Raw genomic sequence first — 9,247 nt, 5'->3', positions numbered from 1 at the left:
GCTGGAGTCCTTCCTTCCTTGTATGGGGACAGCACAAGGGCAAAGGCTCTGGGCAAGGCGATGCTCTTTGAAGATGAGCTCTGTGAGCTACAAACAGCTGCTTCATGTGTGCTAGCTCTGTGTGAAATGTTCCTTAGGTGTGAAGTACATGCCAGTGCTTGTGAGAGGAATGGTATTTTCCATGTAAAACGATTTGGAAACACATCCACCTAACTCAAGATCACAAGATTGGTAATTAATTGGTTTTGGTTCCAAAGTTTAAGTAGTATTCTTATATTTTTAGGTTTTCTTTTACTGTGTAACTTGGTAAACAGTTGTATTATCTGTGTCATAAGAGAGGCATTTTCTCTTATAGCCTAAATGTTATTGAATTTAGAATTATACTGTCAGAGGAACGGCAAAATGACAAATGGGCCATTCTGACCATGTATTATAATATTTTGAAGAATTGTAATTTAAGAAATCATAAGCTTTCATTGTGTCTTTGTTTAAAAGGAAGTTTCAGTTAAACTATCATTTTTTGAAATTAGTAACGTTGTTAAATAAGCTAGTAGGAGTTATTGGATAAATCAACTATTTACAAAAATATGTTTGTGAAAGGTAATTATTGGTAATTGATGCAAAGATGCTGTAAAATCTCCTTTTTTAAGTTTTGTCAATTATGTGGAAAAGGTTTTATGACCAGAGAATTTAGGAATTGTGTGGTAAATAATAATATCAGGATAAGTTGTAAACTGGTTTTTTTTTTTTGAAAAAGGGAAATATTCATTTGAAGAAATGTTTTATAAGATCTTTGGCATGAGAAAGGGAAGGCTGCCCTGTCCTTAGAAGATAAGAAGATGTATGTGTTAATTCCCAAGGTCCCTAAGACAAAAGTGTTCACAGAAACTGAAAAGAAAGATTTGATTAAGTTTGAGGAAATTGAAACTGAGCAAGGCCATTGGTTGTTGCTTGATGAGAGAGAAATGGTTAATCAACAAATCATGAACTGAATTTTGTCAATTTTTACATCAAGGAGGCCATTAGGGAGTGCAAGAAATGTGTGACCTAGCTTTTTTTTTTTTAATAATAGTATATATATTTGAGTATTTGATTTTAAAACTTTGAATTCCAGATTCACTCCCCTCCTCTTCCGTATCTCACCCCCACTGGGAAGACAAGCAGTTCAGTATAGGTCATACATGTGTGGCTAATGCAAAACAATAACATAGTAGATATATTGTAAAAGACTGATTACATTTCCCTCCCTCCTATCCCACCCCCCACCCACTCTCCTCTCTACTCTAATCCCTTCCCTTTTAAAATTGTGCCACCCCAACTCCCCTCCCCCCCGGCTCCCCCCCCCTTCCTTTCCCCCCCCTCTCATCCCCTTCCCCCCCTACCCTCCTGGAGGGTAAGATACCCTATTTAGTGTGTATTTCATTCCCTCCTCAAACCAAATTCAATGGGAATAAGATTGACCCATTCCCTTTTGCCTTCCTATTCTTCCCCTCCATTGTAACCATTTTCCCTTGCCTCTTCTATATGAGATAGTTTACCCCATTCTGTCTCTCCCCAACCCCTCTCATTATATTCCTTTCACCTCTTAATTTCACCTTTTAAGTATCATCCCTTCCTGTTAAATTGGCCCTGTGCCCTCCATCCATGTATACCTGTAAACATATATACATACATTCACATATGTATTCATATGCCCATATACCTTCATATATATATTTCTATTCCCTTCAACTATTGAGAAAAGTTTCATAAATTAACAATTATTGTTTTTCCATGTAGGATTGTTAATGGTTCAACTTTGATAAGTTCCTTATGATTTCTTTTCCCTGTTTACCTTCTCATGTTTCTTTTGCTTCTTGTTATCTAAATGTCAAATTTTCTATTCAACTCTGGTTTTTTCATCAAGAATGCTTGAAAGTCATCTATTCCACTGAATGACCATATTTTCCCCTGAAACATGATACTCAGTTTTGCTGGGTAGGTGACTCTTGGTTTTAATCCCAGCTCCTTTGACCTCCGGAATATCATATTCCAAGTCCTTTGATTCCTCGGTGTAGAAGCTGCCAGATCCTGGGTTATACTGATTGTGTTTCCATGATATTCAAATTGTTTCTTCCTGGCTGCTTGTAATATTCTCTCCTTAATCTGGGAATTCCAGAACCTGGCTATAATATTCCTAGGAGTTTTCTTTTTGGGATCTTTTTCAGTAGGTGATTGGTGGATTCTTTCAACCTCTGTTTTGCCCTCTGATTCTAAAACATCAGGGCAGTTTTCTTTGAGAACTTCCTGGAGGATTATTTCTAGGTTCTTACTTTGATCAAAGCTTTCAGGTAGTCCAATAATTTTTAAATTTTCTCTCCTGGATCTATTTTCCAGGTCAGTGGTTTTTCGCATGAGATATTTCACATTGCCTTCTATTCTTTCATTTGTTTGGATCTGTTTAACAGCATCTTGATTTCTCATAAAGTCACTAGCTTCCATTTGCTCCAATCTAATTCTGAAGCAATGATTCTCCTCGTTGAGCTTTTGAGATTCTTTTTTCATCTGGCAAATTCGGCTTTTTAAGGCATTCTTCTCCTCATTGCCTTTTTGAGCCTGGATTGCCATTTGAGTTAGTCTAGTTTTTAAGGTGGCATTTTCCTCAGTCAGGCTGTTGACTGTCATTTTGTAATTTTCTTGCATTGTTCTCATTTCTCTTCCCAATTTTTCCTCCACTTCTCTTATCGGCTTCTTAAGGTCCTCTCTGGCCTGTAACCAGCTCGTATTTTCCTTTGAAGCTTTTGGTGCAGGAGTTCTGACTTCACTGTCTTCCTCCTGTTCCATGCTTTGCTCCTTTTTGTCCCCAAAATAGAAGTCTAATGTTGGAATCTTCTGTCTGCTTTGTTTCCTTTGCCTGGTCATGTCGCCCCTCAGTCACTTGAACCCTTTTTGTCACAGTAGGACCCTGCCACCAGACAGGGAAGCTTCGTTACAAATGCTGGGGTTTTCTCAGCTGCCAGAAGTATAAGATGGGTGCCCTCTCTGAGGTCTCCAAATGCTCTGGCAAGCTGGACACACACCACAGGACCTCCACCCTAGACTGCAATCCAGATCCAAGAAGGTTAAAGCAAGAGCGATTATGCCTCAGACTGGTGCTTGGTCCCCCTACACTCTGCAGGCCAGGAGCTGAAGCAGCCCTGAGGGCAAAAGCCACGAACTCCCACTTACTGGGTCCCAGAGTCCAGACTGCACTGATCTCTCACTTTGTCCTTCACATCTATGTGTTCATAAATCTGGAAACAGCCACAGCTGCTGCTGATCTGGGGTCCCTCTGGCTGAGGCTGGTCAGGCCTGCCCTGGGGCTAAAGCCTTGGTGTGGGGCTGGGCTGACCAATTCTTGCTGGCCTGCCGGTATGTCCTCAGTGGGAGGTTAGCTTCTCTGTTTCATTTTGTGGGTTCTGCAGCTCCAAAGTTTGTTTAGAGTCCCCTTTTTACATGGATTGGAGAAACCCGAGCAGTGGGGGGGTGTAATGTAATGCCAAAAGAAAGGCAACTTCCCAGGTTCAAAATACCAGCATAGGTGCTCTCTATTTTATTCAGTGACCAACCAAGAACAGAGAAGATTAAAACATGACATCATTCCAAATACAGCATTTACTAAGTGTGATTAAATAATCTCCAAGGACTACCCCACCCCAGGACCTTCCAATCATTCAATCAATTACAAAGTCTCTGTTCTAAATACTTCTCCACCCCTAGGCTATACCTTCATTTAGTTCACCACAAAGCCCCTCTTCTCAAATGGAGATTAGTTTCCAAACATAAGGTCAAAAGTTCCCCACCCCTGGATCACAATTGAATCTACCCCAGAGTTACATCAAGTTTAAACACAGCACTTAATACCCAAATGGAGGTCTTTTCTTCATCTTGACACGAGGCAGGTTCTCAGCAATCTTAGTTCCTGGGGAGACAAGGCTTAGCAAGGCCATAAGATACATTGCCAGTCCCTTCATGAATTTATCCTCTGTCTGTAGAACAGTCCTAGAACCCCTGAACACATTAGCAAAGCCCTCTCCCAGGATTTCTGTAAACATACAACAAGAAAATCCTTCTTCAGGGCTTCTGAACCAACAGAAAGGCTCCCAGACCCCTGCAACAACAGCACTGTCCTTCACCAGTGGACAGTATTCACTCTGTCTGCAGGACAGTCTCCAGACCCCTGCAACAACAGTACTGTCCCTCACCAGTGGACAGTATTCACTCTCTGTCTGCAGGACAGTCTCAGGGCTTCTTAGCGAACAGCCAGGTTCCAGGACTTCTTCAACAAAAGGACTGTCTTTCACCAGTGAACAAATCTGGCAAAATAACATCAAAACAGACAGACAAAGTACCAGCAAAACAGCCATGTCTCCTCAGTCCTTGGCAGCTCAGGGGGCAGGTCTCAAAAGTCCAGGGCAATTCAAAGCGGCCACCAGCAATTCTCTTAGTCTCTCTCTCTCTCCACGAGGTGCTGCTTCCAAAAAAAGATCTTCCGCCTCTCTCTAGTGTCTCTCCAAATCTACATCACCAGCTCCTCCCAGTTCAGGACTTTCTTTTCACATTAACAAGCCCATCCCACAGGTGGGATTAACAAGCTCTGGGTTTTAACACAATCAATTTGAAAACCAAGCCAATACAGGGGAATCTTTAATTGCCATTACTATCACAGGGGGTCCTGCTTCTACTCCACCTTCTTCTGTATGACCTAGCTTTAAGGAAGTATGGATGTGTAAATATATATATACAGTTGCTAAACAAATCTGTGAAGAGTGTCTTATATCCAAGAATATAAAGAAAAAGGGTATTAAGAAAACAGTGTGGCTCTTAGCTGGGACCGAGCTATGGGGGAAGCCAAGGTTGCCACCAGCGGAAGCGGTAGTGGCGGTGACCCTGGCTCAGGCTCAAGAGGAGGAGGCTGGCAGTGAGGGTAGCGGAGACATCCCTGGTTCCGGCCGGGTCCTGGCGGTAGCGGTGAAAAGGGCCCCATGGAGTTGGCGCCCAGCCCTCCCGAGGAAGTCGTGGTCTGGAGCCCCGAGGTGGAAGTGTGCCTCTTCCACGCCATGCTGGGACACAAGCCCGTCGGTGTGAACCGGCACTTCCACATGATCTGCATCAGGAACAAGTTCAGTCAGAACATAGGGAGGCAGATCTCCTCCAAAGTCATCTGGGACCATTTAAGTACTATGTACGATTTGCAAGCATTGCATGAGTCTGAGATTCTTCCATTCCCTAATTCAGAGAAGAACTTCATCCTACCTGAAGAAATAATTTTAGAGGTCAAAGAAGGAAAAGTAATGATTGAAGATGAGGTGAAGGAAGAAATAAAGGAAGAACTGGATCCACACATTGTTTTTACATCTTCAGGAAATTTAAGGAAAGGAGCTGAGAAGTCCAGTGGCAAAGAGAAAGAAAAGAGCTCATCAGACTCTGAATCTAAAGGGGGTGCAGACAAGAGGAAACGCAACTGGGTCACAGAAAAGGTCTTAAATGCAAACAGCAATCCCTTTAGTCCGAGTGCAGCCAAACGTAGAAGAACATAGGCCGTTGCTAATAACTTAGAGAAGAATAAGAAGGAAACAAAAAATTGATGATGTTTACTTTAGTGGAAAGAATTTTTGACAAGTTTTTATTAAATGACACAAATTGTTCAGGTGGTACATATTGTCATTTTTGCTAATCATTGGGAAAGGAGTGTGAAAAGATTAGCATGAGGGAAGAGGCTGAGGAATGTATCCTATACTTGCTAGAAATATGGTTTGAATACAGAAAAGAGTTTAGCTTACCTTGGTGGCAGTAGGATATTTGTTGAGCATCCTAGCTGATTCTCAGATTTCCCAAGGTAAAATGGTAGCTTTGCAAGTGTGTACTTAAGGAATTTTGTGATGATATATATAATAGAAAGATTATTTATGTATTCTTTGTGTTTTGAAGTCAAAATTCATTTCTTAGAGATGTGCTGACCCTTTAGGTTCTTACCAGTTTTCCTTGATTTGGTATCTGAAGCCAGTTGTAGGATCAAACATATATATATTATATATTTTTTTATCATAGTAAAACAAATGCTAGGTGAACTAGGGAGACGATTCAAAGGGGGACCTCTTTCAAATGGACAGATTACCATGTAGTTAAGCAAAGCATTATTCTCAAATATATAGCTTTGAGCTAGGAGCATTAAACCTAAAAGATAGCATTGGCTGCTGTGTCAGAAAAAAAAAATTTTAATTTTCTACCCACTGAAGTAAACATAAGATCTCTTCTTTGAGACTTCAGTCAAACCTGTCCACTTAAGGTCAAGTATGGGATTGTAAACATTTTTTCACCGAGTGCATCATGAGTCAGGGGTCTTGACTGAATTGCTTTCTAGTGCCACAAAATATGATATAACATCTCTTCTTGCCATCAGAGAGACCAAGAATTGGATGTTTTGACTCATTCGTGTGTACTGTATATAATTGGTTTGGTATTTCATTATTTAATTTTTAAGAAAAATATTTTACTAGTGTTTTATATGGAAATAATATTGCAGAAGCTCAATCTTGTGTTGTATTTTTTCTGAGAAATTTGTTTTTAAGGTCATGACTATTTTGAGATACTTGTTGCTCGGTTTTATATGCTAGAATATTGACCATTTGTAGCAGTTCTTATTTATTATGCAGACGGTTGCAGACAGACCAAATAAATGACAGCTTTGTGGGAGGGAATCTTAGTCTGTTAAATTGCCGTTGGATATGGCACAAAATGCTTATTTGAAATATACCCTCATTTGACTGCTGAATAAAAAGTACTAAAAATCCAACAACAAAAAAAACCCAGTGTGGATCTCCTGGCAGGAAGGCTAAATGAGTCCCACTGGGAAGTGATGCTTATACAGAGGTTTCAGAATAGTGGAGTAGTTTCAGAAGTTTTACGGGGAACACTGAGAATAAGATGGGAGACACAAGATAAGGGACACAAGGACAATTTTGTGATCCATGATGGGGAAGCAATCTCATCATTCCCTTCCTAAACTTCCTCCTCTTTAGTCAAGAAGGTATGCCAGGGCTTAGGGTCTGGGATCCCTTTCCTCCATTAAGGAAGATCTGGAAGTAAGCCTCAAGAAACAAACAAAACAAGGCAAAAAAAAAAAAAAACACAACAACACAAAAAGGTACCTGAAGTTTTTCTAATTCTCTAGTGCTGAGAGAATTGAAAGAATCAGGTTCCAGATGGGGCATCTGCTCTTGTCCTCCATTCTTCAGAAGCTGTGCCCAGTTCCATGGCCTCCAACATAACCAAACTGGACTGAGAAACTTGAAAGGGTCAGGCTGAACACAAAACAGGCCTCCTAGCAGTCTCACCTAATGGGATCTGAGAAGTCAGTCCCAAAAAGCACCTTCAAGGTACTTGGAGAGCAAGGAGGGAATAAGGAGAGAAAGGCTTAAGTACCTTCTCTTCTGGCAGGAGAGGAACTTCAGATTAGCAGTATTTCCCAGGGTCAGGGAACCATAAAGTGTTGAGGTTTAAGGTTTAGATTAGGGATATTCGAGGCCCCAAAATACCAATACACTGGGTCCTGAGGAATGAATTTTACTCAAGTCTTCTCTCAGCCAAAGAAAAGCAAAGTTTATTAAAAGTTCCCCTTAATGAATAGACTCTTAGGGAGCCTAAGTCTATGTGAAGCTTGTATTGACAAGCAAGCCAGAATAATCTGACACAGAGTGAGTCTGCCCTAGATAACATCCAGCCCCTCAGGTTGGCAAGATGGAGCTTATATACAGAAAGATTGTCGGAGGATTCTAGGGGTGGTCTAGAGGAGGAGTCAAATGAGGTCAGACTGCAGTAATGAGATTAAGGGTGGGAAACATCTGGAGATGACAGACAATGGAGGGCTGGGCTACTTTAAGGGTAACAGATTTGGGTATAGATATCTTGATAGAATCAAGGGTGGGAAGTACATGGACAATGGAATCCTAGGCAAGTAAGAGTAAGAGATTTGGGCCCAGCTATAATGAAAAGTTATGGCCTCAGACAAATGCCGGATCCAAGGGGGAGATTCAGAGTTCAAGGGGTTTCCCAGAGCCTGTACCCCATCAGTGTGAGCAACGTCTGCTTTACTAACACAGGAAATGCCCTTCCAAGGGTACTTATGTGAAAGAATCAATCCCCTGCCCCCTGAGTCTTTACTTTTGCTTTGGTTTTTTTTTGGTTATGTTTGAATATGTCTCATCTCCACCCCCAAAAGGTGCACTTCCCCCATTCTTTATCCCAGGCTTGGCTGGGAACTGTGAACCCTAAAAGGTACATTACCACTCTCCACAGCAGCCCTCTCTGCCCCATCTCTTCTCTGAGGCAGATTGCTTCCCTTTACAGACTAGAGTCGCTGAGTTCCTCTTCTGGACTCTCATTCATTTTAAAAATTATGATCTCAGGGCTCCTGTAGCAGCAAGCACCCCAGCGTCCCCAGGGTGGCTGCCAACACAGCTTCTTGGATCTGCTTTGATAAAGGAAAGCAACTCAAAATGGGTTAACAAGCCTACTTTAATCAGTCAAATATGTATCGTTTACCTAGTTCAGGGGAAAAAGGTCAGTACCCCGAACTTCAGAGTATACAGACAGAATTATCAAGACAGAGAAACAGATCAATTAGACAGGTTTCCAAACTGTCCAACCATTACATCCATACCAAATCAACATCTGAGTTTTTCAAAGCTGGGGGGTTCTCAACAACGGCTTCCCAGAGTTTCATCTGATCAAATCAGAACACTTCTCAAAGTGAGCCCCAAAGCAAAGCCTCACATTAGGGATTATATAGCCTTCTCCTGGCTCAGAGAATGCAACAACCTTCTGGACCCACTGGCCAATCAAAAAGTATCTACTGAAAAACAAGCCTCCCACCCCAGACTCCAGGTGCACTTTAGCCTACGGGCAGGGAAGATCTTTAAAATTTACATTCGCCCCAAGATTTTTCATGCCCATAGCACAGACAATTTACTTTTGAATTAGCATTAACAATCATAGGTCACATTTGCAAGATACATAACTGAAGTTACCAAAGTGACCACAGGGCTTTAAACAAACACAAAGTACATTGCATTATCACCTCAATTCAAAAGAAGAGTCCAAATAAAGTTCTCTTGGGCAGAGGGGGGTGTCCTTCCCCTCGCACAGCTCCAGCCCCTGCTTCCAAGTACAGAGAGGGGGCTGGGCAACAAAACCAATAAGGTGGGGTCCTTGGGGCTCCAAGGTACTT

General features: G+C 41.6%; 2 protein-coding genes and 1 pseudogene across 3 annotated transcripts in view; all 3 read left to right on the top strand.

Moving 5' to 3' along the window:
- Positions 1 to 9,247, top strand: part of LOC138167781 (zinc finger protein 25-like) — a 119,123-nt gene that overhangs the window by 65,393 nt on the left and 44,483 nt on the right. The window lies entirely within an intron of this gene.
- LOC138167777 (zinc finger protein 420-like) overlaps positions 1 to 9,247 on the top strand; it is a 37,482-nt gene that overhangs the window by 1,224 nt on the left and 27,011 nt on the right. The window lies entirely within an intron of this gene.
- LOC138167784 (MRG/MORF4L-binding protein pseudogene) lies at positions 3,553 to 8,865 on the top strand (annotated as a pseudogene).

The sequence above is a fragment of the Petaurus breviceps genome, unplaced genomic scaffold (genome assembly GCF_028583685.1).
Source record: "Petaurus breviceps papuanus isolate PSGF00001 unplaced genomic scaffold, PetGlider_PUasm1.0 305, whole genome shotgun sequence".
NCBI lineage: Eukaryota > Metazoa > Chordata > Mammalia > Diprotodontia > Petauridae > Petaurus > Petaurus breviceps.
This window is presented reverse-complemented; position numbering and strand designations above follow the sequence as displayed.